At 35.5% G+C, this 27,624-nt stretch overlaps 1 protein-coding gene across 2 annotated transcripts in view; it reads right to left on the reverse strand.

Annotated features, from left to right (window-relative positions):
- Positions 1–27,624, reverse strand: part of LOC123681307 (elongation of very long chain fatty acids protein AAEL008004-like) — a 61,575-nt gene that overhangs the window by 32,026 nt on the left and 1,925 nt on the right. The window contains exon 1 of one of the 2 annotated variants that reach the window (XM_045619635.1): positions 16,906–16,930. The exons of the other annotated variant lie outside the window; for it this stretch is intronic. The gene's annotated coding sequence lies outside the window, so the exon portion shown is untranslated. Of the gene's footprint in view, positions 1–16,905; positions 16,931–27,624 lie in introns of those variants that run through there. 2 annotated transcript variants of the gene reach the window in all.

The raw sequence follows: 27,624 nt of genomic DNA on the forward strand, positions 1-27,624 counted from the left end.
CTCTTATAACATCACTTACAACAAAATCCTCAAAGAACTAACCTCCTCCAAAATCAGCCAACTAGATCAAGGACAGAACGACCGCACACACTTTGGTACAACGCACAAGACATCACCAACAACCCAGAGCACAATCAATCACAGAAGATGCTCACACACGAATCTCCGTACTTCATCAATCGAATCGAACAAGAACTGAACCATGAACAATACACTTCGATTACCAACAATGAGGCTTTCACTGTACGCTGAAGAAATGGCACCGATGAGGTAATCCGACGGTGCAGACGGAATGGCAAAAAGAAGTGCTTATATTGGAATTACATAAAAGGCGATGTGGATTCATTGACAAGCAGCGCGATCGTTGTAGTTAGCGGAATGTAAGTTTATCTCGTTTCGAAATTGGGAACGCATATTATTTTCGTTGCACGGCCTTTTAATGGGGACACCGTGTAGAGTTTTGGCCAGACGATGACGTGTGGGCCGAAGGAAAATACAAGTTGGCAAACTTGTGATCTAGACGAGATTTAAGTTTATGACGGGGAACGCCGATACTATTTCCGCGACATGTTTAAAAGTGCATATTCCATTTGAGATCGTTAATTTGCTGGTGTCAAACATATAAAACGAGGAGAGTCAGGTGCTTTTGCGCTCGTTCGTTATTCATGTGCCAATTCCGTCCTTGAAGAAAACAGAACTGTTTTCATGTATACTTGATCTCCAAGAGCAAAATTGGAGCATAACTGACGAGAGATCGAAAACTGCTGACTTTGTTGAAGTGCTTTCCTTATTCTGCTTGAATTTTCTATGATTCTGATGGCATAAACTTAGGTGCTTTTGCGCTCGTTCCTTCATGTGCCAATCTCGTCCTTGGAGAAAACAGAACTGTTTATATGTACACATGATCTCCAAGAGCGAAATCGAGGTATGAGAGATCAAAAACTCCTATCTTCGCTGAAGTGCTTTTCTTATTCTACTAAATTCTTTGATTCTGATGACGTAAAGTCAGGTGCTTTTGCACTCGTTCGTTCATGTGCTAATTCCGTCCTTGAAGAAAATAGAACTGTTTATATCTATACGAGAAATCAAAAACTCCTGAATTCGCTGAAGTGCTTTCCATATTCTGCTAGAATTTTCTATGATTCTGATGGCATAAAGTCAGGTGCTTTTGCGCTCGTTCCTTCATGTGCCAATCTCGTCCTTGGCGAAAACAGAACTGTTTATAAGTACACGTGATCTCCAAGAACGAAATCGAGGTATGACTGACGAGAGATCAAAAACTCCTATCTTCGCTGAAGTGCTTTTCTTATTCTACTAAATTCTTTGATTCTGATGACGTAAAGTCAGGTGCTTTTGTACTCGTTCGTTCATGTGCTGATTCCGTCCTTGAAGAAAACAGAACTGTTTATATCTATACGAGATCTCCAGGAGCGAAATCGGAGCATGACTGACGAGAGATCAAAAACTCCTGAGTTCGCTGAAGTGCTTTCCTTATTCTGCTTCAATTTTCTATGATTCTGATAACGTAAAGTCAGGTGCTTTTGCGCTCGTTGCTTCATATGCCGATTTCGTCCTTGAAGAAAATAGAACTGTTTATATATATACGTGATCTCCAAGAGCGAAATTGGAGCATCACTAACGAGAGATCAAAAACTCCTGACTTCGCTGAAGTGCTTTTCCCCATTCTGCTTGAATTTTCTATGATTTTGGTGATGCGATGAAAAAACATTTTTGCGTAAAGCTTGAAATAGTACTTCATTCAATAAATATATATATAATCGGTTTTAAAACGTCCGGCGACGTTGTCCGATGCCTAACTTCCACTCGTTCCTATCGTTCCATTGGTCCTCTCTTAGATTCCTATCACTCCTAGCCTTGGTTATTCCTTCCTTCCATGATTTCTTGGGTCTTCCTCGCTTCCTGCGGTTTGGTGATATCCAGTGCATGGTCATCCTTGGCAGTCTGTCCACATAAATATCTCTCAATAAATCCTAATCCTAAACAGTCAACACATTTTCTTTCTTAAAAATTTTACTCTGTTCAAGAATGAAACATTCACTCCAAAGCTATCTGATTTGTGATGAGGAACATTGATCTCCAAGAGCAAAATTGGAGCATAACTGACGAGAGATCGAAAACTGCTGACTTTGTTGAAGTGCTTTCCTTATTTTGCTTGCATTTTCTATGATTCTGATGGCATAAAGTCAGGTGCTTTTGCGCTCGTTCCTTCATGTGCCAATTCCGTCCTTGGAGAAAACAGAACTGTTTATATGTACACGTTGTCTACAAGAGCGAAATCGAGGTATGACTGACGAGAGATCAAAAACTCCTATCTTCGCTGAAGTGCTTTTCTTATTCTACTAAATTCTTTGATTCTGATGACTCAAAGTCAGGTGCTTTTGCGCTCGTGCCTTCATGTGCCAATTTCGTCCTTGAAGAAAACAAAACTGTTCATATGTATACGTGATCTCCAAGAGCGAAATTGGAGCATGACTGACGAGAGATCAAAACCTCTCGTCCTCGCTGAAGTGCTTTCCTTATTCTACTTGAATTTTCTATGAGTCTGATGATGTAAAGTCAGGTGCTTTTGCGCTCGTTCCTGCATGTTTCAATTTCGTCCTTGAGGAAAACAGAACTGTTTTTTATATATTCGTGATATCCAACAGCGAAATTGGAGCATGACTGACGAGAGATCAAAACTCCTGACTTCGACGTGGTGCTTTCCTTATTCTGCTTGACTTTTCTTTTCTGATGACGTAAAGTAAGGTACTTTTGCGCTCGTTTCTTCATATGCCAATTTCGTCCTTAAAGAAAAAACAACTATTCATATCTATACGTGATCTCCAGGAGCAAAATCGGAGCAATACTAGAAATCAAAAACTCCTGACTTCTCTGAAGTGCATTTCCCCATTCTGCTTGAATTTTCTATGATTCTGGTGATGCGATGAAGAAGCATTTTTGCGTAAAGCTTGAAATAATACTTCACTCAATAAATCCTAATCCTAAACAGTCAACACACTTTCTTTGTTAAGTCACCTTCACACAGTCACCTTCAAGAATGAAACATTCACTCCAACGCTCCTCTAACTTTTCTATACCATTTCTGTGGAAAGATTTATCTTTCGATCTGATTTGTGGTAAGGAGCATTGATTGCCTTGGTGAAAGAAAATTTTTGTTTGCATTTGAGTGCGTATTTTCTTCATTTCTGCGCACAATCGGTCCAATAACGTTATGCAATATTCACTGTTGCCGATCATAGCTCTATCAAGATAGTCAATGAACAATATGCCATGCACGTTCCAAAATACGGATGACATCATCTTGCCAGCTGATGTTCCACCCAACCAAAGCTCTCTTTGACTCAGGAGTGTAGTTTCATGTTTCATTCATTGTCAAATATCGATCAAATAAATGCTGTTCATTCCGCTAAAACAGCTCCAAACAACGTTCGGAAACGACGATGCGTTGTTTTGATCAGCAGAATGTATCTTTGATCTCGTAGAATATTGAAAATCATAGAAAAAAGCAGTTAACAAACGGAAAAAAATTGGAGTTTTGGGGATTCGAACCCAGGTGTACTGGGTCAAAACCCAGCATCTTACTGTATTTCTAATAAGTAAAATGGAGAATAACCTCTTTGTTTGACCTCTCTAGTGGATTTTACATTTTTTGCTCATCGGTTATTCCATTAATTTTTCAAAATTTCACAAAAAACAAAATATTTATTGATCGAACGGATAAATTGATATTTACTTTTGAATAACAATCTTTGAATTCCGATCGAACTTTCATATATGATATAATACTTCGTTTTTAATTTCGTCAATCTGTTGAGTCTATTCTTGAAGAGATGATTTTTTCAAAATTGGATTTCTTGATTTTTCTACTTCAAATTTCTGAGATCACGCTCTCGCACCAGTAGGATCAGTGCAGCATAACAAATGATTTTTTTACAATCTCCAGGAAATAAGTTTTTATAGTTTCCAAAAAAAAGTATTGAACTTTGGACAAAAGAATTATATTCAGATCTATTTTTGGATACCACTCATTCCAAAACAAACTGAAATTTTCAGGGGATTTGATTCAAGAAATTTTTTTATTCTTCACGATCTACATAAAATTCAGACCTGTTGAACTCCAACTGAATAGATATCATCAATCTTGAAATCATTTCATCGTAATTAACATCTCAATATTTTGTAGTAGGTTCTAACGGAACCATACGTTGGTTCCGTTATAGAAGATTAAAAAAATGGGAAGAATATAATTTCCTATGCCAAATTCAAGTGATTATAAGCATCGATAAAATCAATGCAAAATTTCCAACATTTATGATTAGGTATACGGAGTGAGCGCAAAATACGGTGCTACGTGATTGGGATTTCCACTCATATCGCCATATAATAATGACATGAAATAATTTACAATAAAGAATAAAAATTACATGCTAAATAACAGTTATTCATAGCCTCCCCTTGCCCTGTATAAGTTGTGAACAGTATATAGTTGGAAATAATTAGTACTTTTCAGTTAATTTCAGTAATTAAGTCTACAGAACGAATCCACAAGACCTCTTGAGAAATGTAAAATGATATTGTTTTTCAGAATTCTTCAAATGATGGTTGTTATTTCGAAATTGATTATAGTTGTTGCACTCTGTTTTCGAGGCTAATATCTTAATATCTTTCTTGTTCACTGCTTGTGCTTTATAACCATTCTCCATGTTCTGATACTGAAAACGATCTGTGATATTCAATGGATTGATCATACGTTATCAATTTTACGGAACCTTCACATAAAATTGAATGATTCTGAATATAAAACAGCATAGAATTAAAAAACAGACATCGTGATATTTATATAATTCTTGTAATAATCTGTGATATGTGAAGAAATAATAAACCAATTCTCTGAGATTTAAAAAAGAATTAAGGAACAACGTGATTCATGAGCCAATCGCACCCCTGAAGATCACATATTGAATATCCTATAAGGTTCTGATGACGATATGAATACGATCTTTCATACAAAGATAGCCTATATGTTGGAATTGTTGATTTGTATTTACTCGCGAAATCTTATCCCAATGTGATCTGTTGTCACTAAAATAATACCTTTTTTTTCGATATTCTGCTTGAATTTCTATGGTCCTGATGATGTTGTTGATACTAAATTCTGCATGATGCTTGAAATTGTTAGTCTTAATATACAGGCAATATGTCATGTAAATCGGATATGCTATCACGAAAATATGGGATATTCTTTCCAATATTCTTCTTGAATATTTAGTTCTGATATCCATTTCGATTTTGTTCTAGTTCTAGCCGATCAACATGAAATTCTGAACGAGAATTGTAATTTTACATCTGAATAGGATTTCAGTTGAAGAAAATTGCTAAACAATTCTGCCCAAATGTGTTTTCTCTGGTAGCATGAAACTGTTGAAGAATGTTACAGTAATAAAGGGTTATCAAAATCGCAAATTTGAAAGTTGTCATATGTTCAAGGTCACGTTCACTGTTTGCTTCTACTGTATCAATAGCGGAGTTCAAGTCTTCCTTTCAACTTGTCCAACGAGATTGTTGAGACTTTTTTGATCATTCGCATAAATCAAATCTCTAAAATCACAATATTTCAATAAAATCAGTTGAATACCCTTTCACAAACTTGTTTTTGCCAGATTTCGCTCCACGTGTCTTTTTTATTTACTTGATTAAAATAACTATTTTTCGTAGACATTATTTTGAGTCGATAGGAAGTGTCAACCAGATTTTGATTGAGAATGTATCATCGAAAATATTTAGGAGCTCTTGTAGAGTGGTTCATGTGCCAAACTTCTAAAAATAAATATCTGATAATTAGGCTAATTAATAAATTGGCAGATCTCAAAATAGCTGGCAGAGAATTATATTTTGACAACATATTCGAATTACCTCCAGACTTGTTATGAACTATGAGGAATTCCCAGTTAATATTACAGCTATTCTATAGATTATGTAGGTATTCAATAAAAAGCTTTGTTCAGGATAATAGATAGGAAATTATGGTTATTATTGAAATTAATCAGAGATTATCTGTCTAACATGATGAGCCATAGAGTCTGGTAATTCCTACTGGACTTAACTTATAATTACTTATGATTGATTAATAGACTTAACAATTGACGTAAAAATAAATAAGTATAGTCAATGATCTAGTAAAACACAGATTGCAGATCGTTGATTCCAGCACCAATAAGAGAAAAGTTGAGTAGGTACCGATCACGAGACAATGAAGGAGACGATAAAGTTTGAATTTCAACCAATGGTATAATAGTATTCATTACACGTCAATTTAGCCTTTTTTCCTAAAAAAGACAGAAGTTTCTGTAACCGTGTGCTCGTGTGCCTTTCAATGCTCTGCTGAAATGCATCGATTGCGTTCGATAACGATCACCTGTAATTGTTTTAACAACTGATAATACACTACACCTTGCAGGTTCCACCAAATACTCAGCATGACCTTGGAACCGTGAATATTCGGTTTGGCCATCGACGTGGAAGCATGGCCGGGATATCCTCGTGCTTCTCTGCGCTTAGGATTAAGGTATTGAACCAATTTTTTGTCCTCAGTCACAATGCGATGCAGAAATCCCTTCCGTCTTTGCCTTGCAAATAGCTGTTCACAAGAAAAACAAACGCCGTTCAACATCTCTCTGCTTCAACTCGTACGGCACCCAATTTCCTTGTTTCTGAATCATTCCCATGACTTTCAAGCGTTTTGAAATGGCTTGTTGCGTCATTTCCAATGATACTGCTAATTCTTGTTGCGTTTGACACGAGTCTTGATCAAGTAATGCCTCCAATTCTGCATCTTCGAAAACCTTTTCTCTTCCACCGCCATGTTGGTCTTCGTCCTCATAATAACCGTTCTTGATGCGTTGAAACTTGAAACCACTCTCGGTACGTTCTTTCACAGATAGCGGTATCACCATAGGTATTTGAGAGCATTTGATGATCATCAGCCGCAGATTTCTTCATATTGAAGCATAAAATTCGAACCTCCCGCGAATTACGAGAATTTGGCTCGTAAGCTGACATGTTCAATCGAGAATAACTTGATGATGCAGACACAAATCGACTAATGTTTCGATGGCGTTATGTTTACAAATACCTGAGCTTATTGTATGACATCTACGATTTATTTCGACTACCACTTACCGCTACAGCTATCTATTGCAAAACGGCGGAAGCAAAGTTGTACACGTAATATTGAAATAATATAATAATAATAATAAAAATTGCAGGAAATGAATGTAAAGAGAGACACGATGCAGTAGGAAAGATACTACACCAAGAAATGGCAACCAAATTAACAATAATTCATTCTGAAAAAGTGGCATACTACAAGTACTGACCGGAAACCATCCTGGAAAACGAACGCTATAAACTGTACTGGGATCGTACAGTTTTGACTGATAAAACAGTCCCTCACAACAGGCCAGATATACTGCTTGTTGATAAACATCAAAAGGCAGCAATACTCATCGACGTAGCAATACCTTATAACAACAACATGCGTCAAAAAGAGGTCGAAAAAATTTAAAAATATAGGGACCTCGAATTTCAGATAAAGCGCCAAGTGGAGAATGATATCAACGAGAACTATTCCAATTATAATGTCAACAACAGGAATAGTACCCAAAAATCTCAAGAGAAATATTAAGCAACTAGGACTTAGTGAGTATATACATAATATAATGCAAAAAGCTGTTCTTTTAGGCACTGCAAGGACGGTGAGAAAACTCCTAGGAAGCAAAGGACAGGTCCAAGGATCGCGTGTAAGAGGACCAGAAGTTCGACGAGAACCAGGGGGACCACAAGGACCGGACACGACCGAGCTCTACCCTTCTGATATTTTAAATATCTGGGATTGAGTGAATGTTCCTCTTAGGCCCAGTTTCACCAAACAGCACTTGATCCCAGATTGATTAAACTCCGCTTGTTACTAAAGCAGGCTTAACAGTGTTTTCTGTTTCACCATACATCAACCCGTCCGAAGATGATCGCGATTAACCAAATCGCGATTAAATAGTCAAACCATTTGGCAACGTTGTGAACAAACATTTATATAGTGTTCTGTATCGTATTAGCAGTGATGACCACCATTGGCGCTAGGTGTCAGGTGTCATTCATTCATAACTAAGATGCATCTTATTCATAACTCATAACATTTCAAATCATTTGTCATCTTGTAAACAAAAAACAAAGTTAATTTTTGCCGAAAATGTCGAGTGATGTGCTTCGAAATGTCGGAAACTTGCAGAAGTTAAAAAGGAATTATCCCATTTCACAAAACCACACATTCTGGAAAAAAAAACGATATAAGTAATTTTATTAACTTATTTATTTTTATTAACAAGTTTAACTGCTTCTTAAATAATATTTCAATCAAACATATCAATAAATTATTCTTTGCAATAAATTTCATAAAACACAAAAACAAAGTTTACGTGTATTTTAAATGGGAAATATTGAGCCTATACATATAGTCATATTTTGATAAAATTGACCCAAAAATTAGAAATTTCCGGAAAAATAATTACATAGACAAGAGTTCCATACTGATAAATAATTATTAATCTCAACTTGAAAGGTTATAATCCTCCAAAAATGGCCGATTAGTGCTAAATCGCGATTGGTAGATTAAATGGCGCTTTGGAGTGTGGTGAAACGCTACATTACATTAATCGTGATCTAAGGCCTCACTTAAGAGCCAAGTCAAGATTAAAGCATTTGGTGAAACTGGGCCTTAGCGAGGAGTGAGAAGCAGATGGCCAGGAGAAATCCTACGCGTATAGGCAAAAGTCGGGGATAATAATTATAAATAAATTGGAAAATTGCAAAGTGCAGAGCGCCGACTCCAACAGCAATAAGAAAAAAAGTTCCCATCAATGATATAATAGTAATTATTGGTTCAATATGGCGAATCACTCAAAACTATATTGTGGCGGCGTCAGTTGATGCACGTATCAGTGTCCCACTCCTATATTGCAGACGATTTCTCTCTGATGGTCTCTTCTGACAGTCACCCCTTGTATACTGCATTTAGTATACAAGGGGTAGTAACATGTGTAGCCTTTTTCCTTCAAAGAAGTTTTTCTAGCTGTGTGAGCTCTTACATGCACCATCTTGTTGGAAGGAGCTTTCAGTCAATTCATGTACACTTTCAGTTCAGAGTTTGGATCTGGTTACCATTAAATTTCGAACGAGGCTTAAAATTTGCATTCTACATCTAAATTTTCAACAAGATCAAATCTGCGATTTTGAAACTAACAGGAACATCCGAAATTATCCTGAAATTTTTTAATTTGAAATTTGAGTTTATTACGGATTATTTTTCCGAAACAGTAGACGCAATATTACGTATCACAGGAACGTACTTGAAAATCTATCATCTAGTCAATCGTGGGAGAACAACGACCCTCACTACTAGGCCAAACCGCCAATAAGCGAGTGAAAACAAAACGATTTATTCCACCACGACAAAACATCGCTCGAAGGTCGTCTGCCCATTTCTTCAGTCCGATTTTTGCTACAAATCGAGACATTCGCGGAACGGCCACAGTTTTAAAATATTAACCTTGAATTTCGAGTACAAACGACTTTGTGGGCGTGAGGACAAAACGAAGAGAAGCTTCCTGATACTTTTATGTGAAACAAGCCAAATAATCATAATACCATCGTGTATAAACACGCTGTTTTCGAGAAGGATTTTCGCCTCTAATCTAAATAATAAAACGATTGTCCTATGAATGTATCAGGAAATATCCATAAATCGAAGACGCATAGAGAATAAGGACGTCGAATTTGCATTGATGTCTTTCATCTGGGAATATTACCGGACCTGAATATTTACTGCCATATTCATGACGGTCTTCACGGCAAGTGGGAAAACCAATGAAGCCGTTTTTGGCCTTTCCTATAGTTAAACTTTGAAATCCACTTCATAATTTCAAAGTTATATTCCGGATGGTGACAACTAAGATGTGTAAAAATATGGTGTATGCACTCGTCAATTTTTGAATGCAATGACCAAATTGAGAGTAATAGTTTTATTTCGTGGCGGCGCCGCAATGTCATACTTGTCATTTCGATCTTTTTTCTTTGATTTTGATTGGATACATTAATTAAAACCTGATCCTGGCCAATCAAAAGCGTTGTGTAACCGAGTATGATCGTGCAAAATCGTGAAACAAAACGCAAAACGTTTACTAGAATGAATTCAAATATTTGAAATAGAGAGAGAGTTTATTGGTATTACACTTTCAAGAATTGCTTACACAGGTCATAATTATATGTAAATCTTTCATTAAAGATATACATATAGGTACATAGTGGCACAGAACTCATAAATAACAAGAATCTTAATTTGTTGATAGCGCTACCTACAGTTGACTTAACTAAACTTAACTAATATTCTCAAATTTGGCAAAACAAAATCTAATCAGTCTATACGCCAGGTTTTTAGACATCTTAGTGACAACTGACAACTGGATCATAGAACAACAAAAGAACGCGAATTGTATGCAGTATAATCGTAACAAATCGTGAACAAATTTTTTGCTCAATAGAACGACTTTTGTTAGTTACTGCTTTTGTTGCTAGATCGGTAGATTATTTACAATTACCGTATAGGAAATGAGAATGACTAAATATTCATTGAAATAATGAAATAATTCACAAACAATTCGAATTTAATTCATTTGATTCGTCGAACGAAATAAGCAAGCAATACTTTTTCATTGATTTGTAACAGGCCAATTGTAAAGTCCTCGGTCTACCATAGTAAAACACATTTTTTGGCAAAATTCGATTTTATTATTCAACATAGTTGCCTTCGAGGGCGATACAGCGATCTTCCAATTTTTCGATACCATTTTTTCAGAACGATTTGTCTTTCGCTTCAAAATAGGCCTCAGTTTCGGCGATTAATTCTTCATTGGCGCTAAATTTTTTTCCAGGGAGCATTCTTTTGAGGTCTGAGAACAGGAAAAGGTCGCTAGGGGCCAGATCTGGCAAATACGGTGAATGCAGAAGCAATTCGAAGAATTCATACAATTTTGCCATTGTTCTCATTGATTTGTGTCACGGAGCAATTCTCTGGATGAAACAACACCTTTTTTTTTCATATTGGGCCGTTTTTTCACGATTTTGTCCTTTAAACGATCGAATAATGCTATATAATAATCGCTGTTGATGGTCTGACCCTTTTGGAGGTAATCAATGAATATTATACCTTGCGCATACCAGAATACTGATGGCATAACCTTGCCAGCTGATTGATGTGTTTTTCCTCGCTTCGGATTCGGTTCATCGTGTGCAGTGTACTCAGCTGACTATCTTTTGGACTCCGGAGTGAAATGATGGAGCTATGTTTCATCCATTGTCACATATCGACGCAAAAATTCGATTTGTTGCACTTAATTAAAAAGCTTCAAACACTGCCCTGAATCATTAACACGTTGTACCTTTTGATCGATTGTGAGCTCGCGCGGCACCCATTTTGCACACAGTACAAATATTCGTGAATAATATTATGTACACGTTCAGATGATATCTTCACAATGTCTGCTATCTCGATCAACTTCACTTTACGGTTATTCAAAAGTATTTTGCGAACTTTTTTATTTTTTCGTCAGTGACAGCCTCTTTTGGGCGTTCACTGCGTTCGCTGTCTTCGGTGCTCATTTCACCACATTTAAACTTAGCATACCAATCAATGATGGTTGATTTTCCTGGTGCAGACCCCGGAAACTCTTCATCAAGCCAAGATTTTGCTTCAACTGTATTTTTTCTCTTCAAAAAGCAATATTTTATTAGCACAAGAAATTATTTTTTCCATCTTTTTTCAAATAACAAAAGTAGCTACACTCACAACGCAATATCTCACAAACTAGTGGCGGCCTGCTGTCAAATTTTGACATGTATCGTTTGAAGGTTGGTACTAACTAAAAATCTTATGAATTTAATACTAGCACCGCCGTCTGTGGATCAGACCGGGGACTTTTCAATTGGCCTAATACATCCTGCCTCTTTAAATAATATGTTGTTGTTTCTCCACTAATGAGTAATGAATGTCATCATCAAAAACCAAGCAACAATAAAGAACAAAGGAAAAAACTACAATATACAATAACTTTCACACTAAATAGAATATTCGATTAGAACAGAAACTTTCTCACATAAATTGGCAATGAATTATTCCTCGAACACACGTTTGGAAAACAAACAATAGCAAAGATTCGCTTCTACAGGCTCGTTGATTATATTGTTTATTGGAAGGCAATACCCACATAGCTACTTAATTTAACGATTTATACTATTTTTAATTTTCCATCACAAATCGGCGAATTATACCTTGAAATAAGGAATTATAATTCAACTGGAGATGAATTCTCATGGAACAACTTAATACTATGAAATTTATGTGGAAATAAAATGCCTCACCATAAATGCATTATCGAAGGTTTAACGATATAAATTGATTGCAAATAAATCGAATTTTTGCGCAAAAGGGCAGTTGTTTTGAATGCCGAAAAAACAAGGATTTCTCACTGGATCATGCACAAATAAAATTCACACCCTACTAAATTGCAGTTTCAAGAACTTCCACTTCCTATTGACCGGAAGTAATTTGAGAATCCAACAAAGAGTCAAGGAGGGATATAAATGAAGTGGCATTGAAACGAGAGAACCTAATAATTTCATCATTTTCATTTATTATTCCCTATGGGCAATAACAATGCGTTGTTTTTCGTGTATAGCGTATAACACACATCAAAGACAACTACATAACAAAAAAATTAATTGGAAATTGGTTTGTTTGAACCTCAGAGGAAAGAAAAGATAGAGGTGCCTTATAGCATTCGTTGACATCGCTATAACATCTTTGTTTACAAACACTTATAATGTACTGCGTTGCCATTCTGAGGAAGAAGTAATCTTTTCTCCGTTCTGTGGCATAGATGTTTTGCGAATATTCTGAGGATTTGGCAACACGGTTCTGTTGTTGTTATTGCACGTGTCAACTAGAGGTGCGTTAAGGGTTAACTGTTCATTTTAATTTCACGTTTGTAATTGGCGTTATTTCATACAAGTTTGTCAATTTTAAGTTACATATTGTTAATGTTAATCATGGTAAATACTCGAAAAACATGTATAGTTTGTAAAACATCGGAAATGAAAACCTAACCTATCATAGGTAAGTTCACGTTTTGAGTCCATAGGCGTAGAATATAATCTCGTCTATGGCGTAGTATTTGTGAGATATCGAGAACTTAATTCAATGCTAACATTTGTAGGTTTCCTGCAAATAGAGAATTTAGCAAAATATGGTGCCACGTATTAATATTGCAAATGAACAATTTGCCGAAATATGCATATGTTTGTTCCAAACATTTCAGCACCGAAAACTCAATAAGAGGCGGTAAGAGAACCATTGACTACGCCACTGAAATGTTTACCGCCCCTCTAGTTGTCAATTTTGCAGGTTTGTTGTTGTCCTATCTCACTTTATCATCATACTGTTGCAATTGACTACAATACAACGCTATTTACTTCTAAGGGCACCTCTATCTTTTCTTTCCTCTGAGGTTTGAACACTCATTAGCAGTTGTCTGTTGAACCAAAGTGTTTGGGACTTTTCTACTTAATGTAATGTAATGAATTCCTGTTTCCCTTGTTTTTCTGATGATAAAACCCTAAGGAAATTTCATTTTATAATAATTCGAAAAGAACAATAAACCCTTCCTTAGATAGTAAAATATACTGGGAATGATGAATCAAGAATAAAACTTTATTGCTCAAGTCAAGCCCTTCATAAAGAAGAGCGCAAAAATATTCTCCCTCATGCAGTTGCCGATAAAGAAGGAATCTTCCTCCGTTGACAATAAAACAATTCCCATTTTTATTCCCGAATTATAATTCTCTCCGCTCCTATCTCATTCGACTAGGGAATATTCATACTAAGGAATGAAGCGTATAGTCGGTTCTAACAGTCGCTCATAAACAAATAAATTTTAGAAATCTATTAATCTGACATTGAAGGGCAGGCTGCGCCCTCTACAACATTCGTTTTCATGTGTAGGGAAGATCATTGTAAACATACGTATTTCGGGTTCAACTGTGATATTTATTCAAGAAAAAATATGATGAACAATGAAAATAGTTTTCTTCTCAGTTCAACTGAATGTTTCAGATATCTTGAAGCAACTCCAAATAATAGAAATATAATATGGAAGGTCGGTTCGTTGTAATTTATGAATAATCGATAAGAAACAATCATCTTAGGAGAAGCAGTCTTGAAAGTCGCTCCAATTATTATGTACGGGAGTAGTAAGCGATTTATATTCAGCCCCCTAAGCAGGAACTTCGAAATTAGAGGAAAATAATAATTGATAAAGAATCTGCCACAATATCAGCTTTTAGCTGATCTTGGAAAGCTGGTTTTAGAGGAGAATGTGAATATATCACAGCTCTACTTCGAGAATTACATCGCACCAGGTTGTATAGTTTTTATTTCATGTCTGAATCAGGACTTGCAATGGAACAAAACACTATTGATTTTGAAACTTTAGGCCAGTAATCACTAATCACAATATTCAAATGCATATAAAACAAAAGCTGGAACTCTGGAACACAACTCTCATAACTCACCGAACACTAAAATATGGAAATCTGAGTAATTCAACTGTTAACGATTGTATAAATCTACGACAGCAAAGCTTTCGACCCTACGTATGAAATTGCAGTTTCCGCCGATAGGTGGAACTTCAACCGCTAATTTCATTTGAAGAGGATACGTATTCCTATTATGCAATACTTCCAAGACCAATACGCTATTCCTCAAATAGTAAAATTTATTGGATATACTGGACTGCTCAATTCACGTTCTGCATAACGAAAAACCAAAAATATTCTCCCTAATGAAGGAATCTTCCTCGTTCTCAATCCGTTGACAATAAAACAATTAAAATTTTTAGTCCTGAATTACAATTCTCTCCGTTCATCTCTCATCAGACTTGGGAATATTTATACCAAGGACTGAATTTAAGAAACATCTAGTTGACTCTGCCGGTCGAACAATCAAAGCAATAAATCGATACATCTGACATCAAGGTGAATGAATCAAACAATAATAATTATCATACAGAATTCCCTGAAAGGATTAACACTATAAAAGATTACAATAAGTAGTTAAAGGCGCTGTTTTGCAATGTGCTCACTACGAACGCGAAGCTATATTAATAAAATTTTGCTTGAAGTAGGTTAGACCCACTTTCAATTTCACAGATGACATTAGGTCAAGTATCCTTGAGTATTGCACACCACAACATACGCCATGCTGGTAGATTCATTGTACCCATAGTGTACGTAGCTATTATTGAGTGAGGATAAATATTCCAAAACTTTTTTCAACATAACATAATGTCAGATTTGTGCATCCACCAGATTTGGATCGTATCAAGTTGGAGGTAGAACCCTGAGTCACACCATTAGGTTTACGTACAAAAATTTGGTAGCAGGAGGTTTTAAGCTTTCATTCGTTCGAGCGCCTCTTGGAGACCACCGAATTGTTGGATGTATCATGTGAAATGTGATTGATATTGATTGATTTATCTAAATGAGGAATTCTGTTCACACGATCTTTCTGAAACTCGGCATGAACAGAACATTTGGGTGTTTGTTTTACATATTATAGAAACTAAATTTCAATCTATAGTCCAGTCAATATCTGTTTTTCACAGAAAAGTTTTGAGGTAGTTTTGATTTTCTCGATTTGTAATGTTTTTTGGGATGCTGAATCCAAATCTGAGGTTTGCCACCAAATTTTCTGACGGAACATTGAAAATAATGCAAAAAGAAATTAAAAATCTTGTTTCAATTTTTAGTGAATGAGTGTAGAGCATAAAGCAAAAAGAAGATCAAAAAGAATTTAGACGATCCTGGTACTATTTGTATTATCTGTAATTCAGTTCTCAATAATGTGTTTTCTTGATTCAATTTCTTTATTTTGATTTGGTGGTCCAAATTTATGGAATTGATTCACCTAATAGAAGAATTAATGCAGCACACAAATTGATTGGTAAAAGTTGTAATACATTTATTTTCATCTGGTTTCTCAATAACGTTAGGAAATTACTTGGATAGAAGAAATAATAATAAATCTTTGTTTTGAGTTTGCGATGTTTATTCAGTAGGTAGCTATATCGACTACTGTGAAAAATGCATGATACGCAAGTAGTTTGGAAGTATACAAATATCTAAAAGGAGGTGTGAGCTCATGAATATTTGGGTCCCATATAAGAATCATCTCAAGCTTAAGTCGATGAATTTCTTCAATTAGGTACGTATGATTGGCATGTTTCAAATTGCAATTTTAACATAACAATAATATGAATTCATTTAGAAGTAAATTCATATTATAGCTCTGAATTCAAGGATAACAATAACAATACTCTGTATTTCCAATAATATCGATTAAGTAAGAGATATTCATTCGAAAATGTCCCATGAAGTGCAAATTACACTCATCAGAATTCAAATTACATATTTGAATCATTGGGAAATAAAAAAATTCGAAAATTACAAAAAAAGGGCAAAAACTGACAGCGATAGTCAAAGTACTGTAACCTCTAAAAAATTACCTATCCTGACCTGATGGATTGATCACATCATTGAAAAACTATATTCCGAACAGAATTTCCTTCGATTTCATTCCATTTGGGAAATATTACTAAAAATTACATTTTTTTATGGATTTTCAACAGCCTGTATCTTTTCAACCGAGCCGAATAGGAAAAAAGTGTTTCCTTTGATCTCAGGAATCATCGTTTTAAATATATGTGCAAATCAAAGACTCACCCTGTATGTTCAGATCGGGAGGTGGTCTTTTTTTCTTGGCAATAATTCATGAAACATTTGTAACACATATTTTTTCCTGGATTTATTCGGCAACAAACTGAGCAACTTTTGTCCTTTGACATAACTCTAAACGAATCGATTGTCAAGGAAACGATTTCATAGGCAATGATATCTATTGTAATCAGAAATTGCTACTCATTAAAAAAAATCCTTAATTTATGATAATATTCATTTATTGCGATTTCAGAAAAAAATTTATGTAAATTTCATAGTAAAACATATTCCTGAACTTCAATCGATTTTGAAGGAAACGATTGCATAGACAATATGAAATTGCAATCGAAAATTGTTACTCGTTTAAAGGAATCTTCAATTTATGATATTGTTGATTTCGATTTCAGAAAAAAAAAGTTACATCATCGTCCTGGTAAGTATCACTTTTAGTATTACTAGGTACACAATTTACTTTTACGAAAATGTATATCTAAAGATGATCATAAGCCATTCATATTATTTAAGACATACCTAGCATAATATCCAGAAAAGTAAAAAATTATTAATGATTGATAATAAAAACTGAAACTTTTAATTCTTACTTTTCAAAGGTAAGAGAGCTCTGGCTAACAGTATCTCACAATATTTCTTCTTCTTATCTCACAAAATTTCTTCGAAACACAACCACAAACTTCAAAAAAAAATATTTACGCTTTGTAAAACCAACAACATATTTCTCGTACTTCCGAATATGTCAGATACCAAAATTAACGCACCTATCAACAAACTTATTCGTATGGTACTACTTTCAGAAATACCTTGTTAAAGCTAATCAGTTTTGACCCAGTATAAGGTGAATTCATATTTAAAACGTATAAATTAACTATACGTGGTAGTCGAAAGAGTAAACGGAGCAAAACCGACAAATATAAATCTGATACATTAAATCAGATAAATATCTCCATATTTTATCCGATAATTCATTCTCAAACTTAATACACAAAGTTTTGACTCCAAACTGCAATTAATTAATGACACCAAACACGAATATAAATGACAGATGAATCGTTATAAATGAAGAACTGTTTTTTGGTGCACTGCTGTCAGATATAATTGATTATTATTGCTTTCTATACCTACTTATTAGGCCAATCGAAAAGTCTCCGGTCTGATGCACAGATGGCAGTGCTAGTGTTAAATCCATATGATTTTTAGTTAGTGCCAACCTTCAAACGATACGTGTCAAAATTTGACTGCAGTCCGACTATTAGTTTGTGAGATATTAGTGAGTGTAGCTAGTTTTGTTATTTGAAAAAAGATGGAAAAAAGAATTTCGAGTGCTGATAAAATATTGCTTTTTGAAGGTAACAAATAGAGTTATCGCAAAATATTGACTTGATGAAGAGTTTCCGGGGTCTGCATCAGGAAAATCAACCATCATTGATTGGTATGCTAAGTTTAAACGTGGTGAAATGAGCACCGAAGAAAGCGAACGCAGTGAACGCCCAAAAGAAATGTCACCGACGAAAAATTAAAAAAAGGCACAAAATAATTTTGAATGACCGTAAAGTGAAGTTGATCGAGATAGCAGATATTGTGAAGATATCATCTGACTGTGTACATCATATCATTCACGAATATTTGTACATGAGAAAGCTGTGTGCAAACTGGTTGCCACGCGAGCTCAAAATTGCTCAACAGCAACAACGTGTTAATGATTCTGAGCAGTGTTTGAAGCTGGTGCAATAAACTTGAATTTTTGCGTCGATATGAGACAATGGATGAAATATGGCTCCATTATTTCACTCCGGAGTTCAATCGACAGTCAGCTGAGTGGACTGCACACGATGAACCGAATTCAAAGCGAGGAAAACACAACAGTCAGCTAGCAAGGTTATGGCATCAGTATTCTGGAATGCGCAAGGTATTGGCTCCAAAAGAGCCAGACCATCGACAGCGATGATTAGATAGCGTTATTGGATCGTTTGAAGGATGAAATCGTTAAAAACGCCCCTTTTGAAGAAAAAAAGGTACTGTTCCATCAAGACAATGCGCCGTGTCACAAATCAACGAAAACAATGGATAAATTGCAAGAATTGGGCTTTTAATTGCTTCTGCATCCACCGTATTCGCCAAATCTAACGCCCAGCGACTTTTTCCTGTTCTCAGACCTCAAAAGAATGCTCGCTGGAAAGAAATTTAGCGCCAAAGAAGAAGTTACTGATGCCTATTTTGAAGCCAAAGACAAATCGTACTACCAAAATGGTATCGAAAAGTTGGAAAATCGCTATAATCGCTGTATCGCCTTCGAAGACAACTATGTTGAATAATAAAATCGAATTTCGCCAAAAAAAACTTATTTTACTATGGTAGACCGGGAACTTTTCAATTTACCTGTTAGTTCTCGAAATGCTTTTAGTGCGAATCGAATTCGGGACACCCTGTACATATCTCAATCGTAAAATGCAGTACAAGACACGATTCACCTGATCATAGCTTCACGAGTACAAACGAAAGATCTGAATACACAAGTTGAAAGCTAGACACATATACGATTTAAATTCTATGTAAAATCTCTTCACAATACCACAAAGGTGTACAGTACAACACTCGACCTTGTTACTATAAATGACGATTTGCAATGAACTTACGTATACCGGGAAGCTTGCCTGTGACAGATAAATTGGATAATTATCTCATCAAATTAGAGCAGATTCCACGTTACGTCGTGGTGCACAATGAACTATTATGTATACACGAGGAGAAATTTGGCGATATAGTGCACATATCGATCGTTAAGTAAAAAACATAGTGAATTGCACACAATGGTTAATTATATCCTGAAAAATATCTCGAATCATTGGAAAGAGCGGTTTACGAAAAAAAAATCTCGGGTTTGGGAGGATTTGAACGTTGAACCAGAGTTCGTTGAATTATGTTTGACTCTATAGGCTGGTCCGAAAGAGGTAAAACACGATACTAACCTGTTTATTTTTAATGAGCATGCCCAATTTTTATATCATACTTATGATCTCCATGAAATTCTGATTTCGAAGTGCTCCACATTTGTCATCATTTATCTTTGTACTTTTTGACGTAGGCCACTTTTTTCCACAAATTTCATTGATCTGATGGTTTAAACTGAAAACCGTTCGAGATAATTGTACGATTTTTTTTTATTAAATTCCCGAAAAGTTTTCTAGTCTTCTGCAAATTTATCTGAAAGACACTGCAATTTTTAAAAAATGACGTTTGAAAGATGTCATTAATCCATTTATTCAAATGGCATTACCTGAAATTTTTGCCTGTCGGATACTCTAGTCTAGAGAGTAGTCTTCATTTTTTGTTCAGAGATGTTTTTCTAGAATGAATAGCTTTCAGCTCCGCAGTTCATATTTTGTACGAGGTTTGACAATATACTTTCCACGTAAATAGTTTCGAAGATAACAGTACTAAACTATACTTAATACCTACTTGTAGCCAAATCAAAGAAATTATCAAAAAATCACCTTCTCGGCCAGAAATAGTGAAACTGGTGGAAAAATTTGAGCTGTTAGTACAAGTTAGTGAGGTGAAGAATCGAAACCGTTTGCGTCACTCAAGAACAACTGAGAATATTGCTGCTGTAGCCTGTACTGTTGCGAAAAACCAGGTTTGTTGATATCTCGCCAATCTTGGGAATTCCACAAACAACATTATACCGTATTTTGCATAAAGACTTATAGGTGTAAGACTTTTTTCAACAAATCTGCGCGACGTGCCATACAAGTACGACATAATCGCAATTTTCCAAGAAGAGTTTTACAGTCCGATCTACGGTGTCGTTGAAGGAATTGGCTTATTTTCATAAATAAGAGTATTTGAGGAACAATTTCAGTATTAATTGATAGACAGAAGGAACGAGGTTAATACCAGTAAGTTTGAATCCTGTATCATTTCCCAGATTTTGTAAAAAGCCGTGTTTATTAGTTGAACTACAAGTTCGAACTTACTGGCATTAATCTCGTTCCTTCTGTCTATCAATTAATAGTAAAATCGTTCCTTAAATAATCTTATTTATCAAAATAAGCCAATTTCTTCAACGACAACGTACTAATTTGAATGACAATTTGTTTGTTTGTATTCCGAACACTGACAGGAGAACTAAACTGGCGGTGTGTAACGTCATCTCTAATAGAGCGTAGTGGTCACCGAGATCTTGTGATTTAACACTCTTAGACTTCTTTCTTTGGGGTCACGTGAGAGATAAGCTCTATGCCAATGCTCCACAATCGATTTTATATCTTAAAGATAGAATTCGTTATCGAGGACATACAGCCGCAAATGTGAAAATTGGTCATGGAAAATTTCATGAAAAGAATAAGTTGCTGCAATCGTTGCGGTAGCGACCACTTGCTTCATATTTTTCCATTGTTAATGACATACCGTGATCTTTATGATGAAATAATCATCCATTGATTTATCTTGAATTACACCCTCTTTTCATGCAATATCAAAATGAGACCTCTTAATTGAAATCCCTTCATATCGGAGCTACAATTAATATTCAAAAAATCCTTGCTCCGAAACTTCGAGGACAAATATCATCGTATAGCAACGCATGTTCTTAACCAGAATCAGAGAAATTCAGGAGAAATATCGAAAAAAATTACCCAATATTTCCGTTACCACTTAACCACGGAAAATTCAAGAAAAATATCTATTGAAAATGAAATCTTATATTTATCTGACGACATATCCAACAGAGTTGAGATTTTGTATGAACATCGTCACAATCATAGAAAATTCATGCATGAGTATCAAAAAACAATAAATCCTAATATTTCAGAGATAAATGATCCGATCAAGTTGAAAAACTAAGTGTAGATAAACAAAAACAATATCCAGCTTCATGCGAATTTTTGTGCTGATTGCTTCATCAAAGCCATAGAAAATTCAAGCAGAATATCGAAACAAATCATATAATTAATATTTCAGTGCCAACAGATACTACTAAATGGAAAAAGTACGTGCAGATGTACAAACAATTTCAAATTTCATTTGATGGCATTACCAGAACCATAGAAAATTCAAGCAGAATATCAAAAAAATCACCCAATATTTCTATAAACAACAGATACCACTAGTTTGAAATTCGAATGCCAAATTTTTGATTTTTAGACTTTAAAATTCCTGAACGGGATTTCTTTGTCATGGATTATAGTTAAGATTAACTTATTTGAAATTGTTCAAAAAATGTGATAGAAGATAGACATCCTTCATAGTATTTTCCCCAAGAAAAATTGTGCAAAAATCGGGCCACCCTGTATATCAGCAATTTCCAAGCATGTTGCGGTTTGCTAATCGAAAGTAGTTTCGGTCGCAAAAATGATAAGAAGTCCATTGTTATCGGTTCAATAACATTAGCATTGAAATTCATTCTAAATGTCATAAATAAATATTGGATAAAATCAAATAGCCGTGTAAAAGGTGAATTATCACATTATTTCACTTTTAAATTAGAATATCCTCTTATTGTTCTGAATCGCTCGATTGTTCTCGGAACTTTGTGAATTTTATACTGCCAAACTGCTGCAAAATTTTACAACGTTTCGTCATTTCTTCAGATAACACTTCACTCGCTAAACCAGTTGAAACACAGTTTCTTTAAAAAATTCGACTTTATTCTTCAACATAGTCACCTTCAAGAGTGATACATTTACTCCAACGGTTCTCTAACTTTTCAATACGTCTTCTGTAGAAAGTTTCGTCTTTGCTTGTGTAATAGGCTTCAATCCCTTCTTCATTAGAGCAAAATATTTTTCCCTGGACCACTCTTGTGAGGGTGGCAAGCATTTTAAGCGCAATTCGTACAATTTGGTTTTTATCGATTTGCGGCAACGAGCAGGTGAAGAAATTCTTTTCTCTAATTCTGTGGTTATTCCGTTCATTCTTCCACATCTTGTAGAACAAAATCGTGCGAGAATATATCAGAAACGCACAGTTTTCATGGTTATATTTTATTATTATATGTTGGTACTCCGAACTTTCCACCACGGCTTTATCTGTCAATTCATCGTCAATTTGCCTTGAAGAAATCAGTTCTGCCAACCAACATTTTGCAATGCCAAAATCACTAAATGATATTTATGGAAATATTCCATTAATTTCAATAAAAATACAATGAATTAGAGAAAATAATGTATAATACTCGTACAGAAGGCTTATTCTACCACTCGTTCATTCAAAAACTTGCCACTTCGTGGCTCGTTTTTGAATTTTGAACTCGTGGAAGAATATCAATGCCTTCTGCACTTGTATTATAAATAACTATTCTTTAGCATTTGAAGACAACTTTGCTTTCACCGATTTGCAATAGATGGCTGTAGCGGTAAGTGATAGTCGAAATAAATTGATCATAGACGTCATACAATAAGCATAGGTATTTGTAAACATAACGCCATCGAAATATTAGTCGATTTGTGTTTGCATCAAAAAGTTGTTCTCGATTAAACTTGTCAGCTTACAAGCTGAATCATCGTCATTTGCGGGAAGTTTTAATTTTCTGCTTGAATATAAAAAATCTGCGGCTGAGGCTCATGGAATGCTCGCAAATATCTAGGATGAGGCCGCTTTTATAGAAAGAACGTGCCGAGAGTGATTTCAACGCTTCATGAACTGTGATTTTCACGTCGAAGACCAGCAAGGCGGTGGAAGAGAGAAGGTTTTCCAAGATACAGAATTGGATGCATTACTTGATCAAGACTCGTGTCAAACGCAATAAGAATTGGCAGAATCATTGGGAGTGACGCAACATGTCATCTCAAAGCACCTGAAAGTCACGGAAATGATTCAAAAAGAAGAAAATTGGGTGCCGCACGAGTTTAAGCCGCGAGATGTTGAACGGTGTTAGTTTGCTTGTGAACAGCTGCTTGCAAGGCAAAGATGGAGGGATTTCTGCATCGTATTGTGACTGGAGACGAAAAATGGGTTCATTACGATAATCCCAAGCACAGAAAATCATGGGGGATATCCCGGCCATGCTTCCACGTCGACGGCCAAACTGAATATTCACGGTCCAAGGTCATGCTCAGTATTTAGGAAAGGCAAACGTTTTTGAAAGTGGTCAAGACCTCGGTCAAGATATACCCGTCGAATTCTCCATACGTTGCTTCCTCGGACTATCACTTGTTTCAATCAATGGTACCTACACGATCTGGCTGACCAGCACTTTCGGTCTGATGAGGATTGCATCGATTTGATTGGATCGCTTCAAAAGATGACCAGTTTTTTAAACGCGGGATTCGTACGATGGCCGAAAGATGGGAGAAATTACCTAATGGCTAGCGATGGACAATACTTTGAATCATAAATGTATAACCTGTTTTTTACAATAAGTCTCGAATTTTGGAAAAAACGGGAGAAGCAAAGTTGTACGCCTACGTAATATTCGCTGTTGATGGTTTTACCTATGTCACAATTGCCTGACTGGTACACAATATGCACAATAGATCTTTAGGTCAAGGTGCTTGCGAGGTCGAATGATCTTCCTCCCCTCCTCTAATCTAATCTAATCTAATGTCAAGATAGTCAATAAACAATATGGCATGCAGGTCCCAAAACACAATACCAATGATACCATAATCTTGCCAGACGATGTTTGAGATTTTAGTAGCTTTGGACGACAGCTGTCGCTTTCCTTGAAATCACTGCCTTCTAATATCTTCAATTCCATCGCTATCTTACGTAACTGAAACCCATTTCCAGGATTTTAATAATGTTTTCTGAAGCACCTTCTGGATTCGGGCTACCAGAGCGATCAGCATCTTCGGTGATTCTTGGACCACGTTTAGTGTCATCATACGACCTTTTAGCCGTTGTTGTCGATGGAGAAGAGTCTGAATAGCACTTATCAAGCCATTGCTTTGTTGACACAGTATATTTTACCATAAGAAACAGTGTTTTGCAATTCATGAAATCCTTTCTTCAAAATCTGGATCCAGACTCAACTCTATGTTCCGAAACGTAACGAGAAAAAAGTGATATGGGAGTAGCAGTTCTATCTGTACAGCAGGCATGAGATTTATTGAGTGATTTGGTGAATATTTTGGAGAAATGTTAACTTTGTTGTTGGGTCTTGAACCTGAAATCTTGTGTTTATATATCTTTTTCATAAAACTATTTATTTTTAGCTCTATTTGGATCATTGTTTGTTATTTGCAAATTCAGAAAAAAAAATTGGATTCAGAAATAAACTACCCATGAGTAGTTCTGACAATGAATTTACATACCTTAATATTGAAGATATCAATTAAATTTTGTTTATTAAGTTCAGGGTTGACTTAAGGTGTGTAAACGCACCCATCAAGTGTGATAATGAACCAAAACCGGAAATGGTTTGGATTATACAGGACGTCTCGACTGAAACTTTCCTACTGAATTTTTCGTTGAAGGCAAGGTTTTGAAGCAATTTCATTAACATATAGAAGAATTAAGTAATTTATATCGTTAGTTATTTTAAGGCTGTAACTCATTCGTAGATTTTTTTGGGATGTCCTAAACAATGCGACTGTAGAATATTGACTAATTTCATAAAACACTCTCTATAAGAAATAACTCACTGGACGTTTATGCATTTCCCGATCTCAAACCAGTTGCTCCGCCTCCAATATTCGATGGATCAAGTTAAATTTACTGTCCCACTTATAATTAAAATTAAATAAAATACAAGCCCACCTTCATAATTGGTTTTTACGAAAGATCCACATCCTCTTTAGCGCGAAGGTCCTATCAAAAATAACATCTGAATTATCTATAAATAATAAAGATCTCTAGAGGCTTCTCTTAGCTCTTAGCAGAATTCCCTATGATTCAATAATTATGTTATTGTTATTTTAATTTCGGACGAAGAGATGACCTTGCGGTTTTCAACTTCGCTTAAGAGTATTGCAGGTAGGCTGAGATATTCGTGAGAATTGACGCAATGCATAAAATAGCGATTTAAAAAAAATTCCACTCCTTCAGGGTAGGATATATTCCTTGTTTGTGAGCAGATGGATTTTCCAAAGTGTGTAGGTTACTGCTAATTCGAAGACATTTTATCTGTTTGTCGAATCTTTCCAATGTCAGTAATAACATACTACAGACAAATCTCTTTCGAATACAGAAGACATTAGTTATAGAGGGTTTACCAAAAGGAATCATACAATTTAAAATGGTTTTAATTGTTTTGTTATTGATGAAAAGAAAAGATTTCGTGTGCTGATAAAACATTGCTTTTTGAAGGGAAAAAATACAGTTGAAGCAACATCTTGACTTGATAAAGAGTTTCCGGGGTCGGCACCAGGACCATAAACCATCATTGATTGGTATGCTAAGTTTAAACGTAGTGAAATGAGCACCGAAAACGGCGAACGCAGTGGACGCCGAAAAGAGGCTGTCACCGACGAAAAAATCAAAAAAGTTCTCAAAATAATTTTGAATGACCGTAAAGTGAAGTTGATCGAGATAGCAAACATTGTGAAGATATCATCTGAACGTGTATATCATATCATTCACGAATATTTGTACGTGATAAAGTTCTGTGCAAAATGGATGCCACGCGAGCTCACAATTGATCAAAAGCAACAACGTGTTAATGATCCTGAGCAGTGTTTGAAGCTGTTTAAGTGCAATAAACCTGAATTTTTGCGTCAATATGTGACAATGGATGAAACTAAGCTCCATCATTTAATTCCGGAGTCCAATTGACAGTCAGCCGAGTGGACTGCAGACGATGAACCGAATCCAAATCAAGAAAAAACACAACAGTCAGCTGGCAAGGTTATAGCATCACTATTATGGGATGCGCAAGGTATAATATTCATTGATTACCTCCAAAAGGGCCAGACCAACAACAGCGATTTCTATATAGCGTTATTGGATCGTTTAAAGGATGAGATCGTTGAAAAACGGCCCCATTTGAAGAAAAAAGGAGCTGTTTCATCAAGACAATGCGCCGTGTCTTAAATCAATGACAACAATAGCAAAATTGCATGAAGTGGGCTTCGATTTGCTTCTGCATCCACCGTATTCGCCAGATCTGGCCACCAGCGACTTTTTCCTGTTCTCAGACCTCAAGAGAATGCTCGCTCGATAGAAATTTAGCGCCAATGAAGAAGTAATCGCCGAAACTATGAGGTCTATTTTGAAGCAAAAGACAAATCGTACTACAAAAATGGTATCGAAATGTTGGAAGATCGCTATAATCGCTGTATCGCCTTAGAAGGCAACTATGTTGAATAATAAAATCGAAATTTGCCAAAAAAATGTGTTTTACTATGGTAGACCGGGGACTTTTCAATAGGCTTGTTATACATATATTGAAATTTTTCGAGAGTCAGACATTTTTGTACGTTTTTCTCCGTAATGCAAAATTTGCTTCTGAATTCCGACCTGGATATGTAAAGGTTAACTATGTATGTTAATTAGCCATTAAAAATTTAACATCTCAGCTCACGGAATGTTTCCTAATTCTTGTTACCAATTACGGAATTGTAATGAAAGTATTCACACCATGTAAAATGTATGTTTACACTATACGAAATAGATCCTTCTGAAGGATTAATCTGATTTAATTCTGAATTTGTATTCAGTCAATCAAAAACCAACAATATTTTTTTGGTTTATATCTTTTACGAACTTTCAATTAAATAGTAGGTATTCATACGTATGAAATGCACATTTTAAAAGAACTAATGTCTCGAT

The sequence above is a fragment of the Harmonia axyridis genome, chromosome 5 (genome assembly GCF_914767665.1).
Source record: "Harmonia axyridis chromosome 5, icHarAxyr1.1, whole genome shotgun sequence".
NCBI classification, from domain to species: domain Eukaryota; kingdom Metazoa; phylum Arthropoda; class Insecta; order Coleoptera; family Coccinellidae; genus Harmonia; species Harmonia axyridis.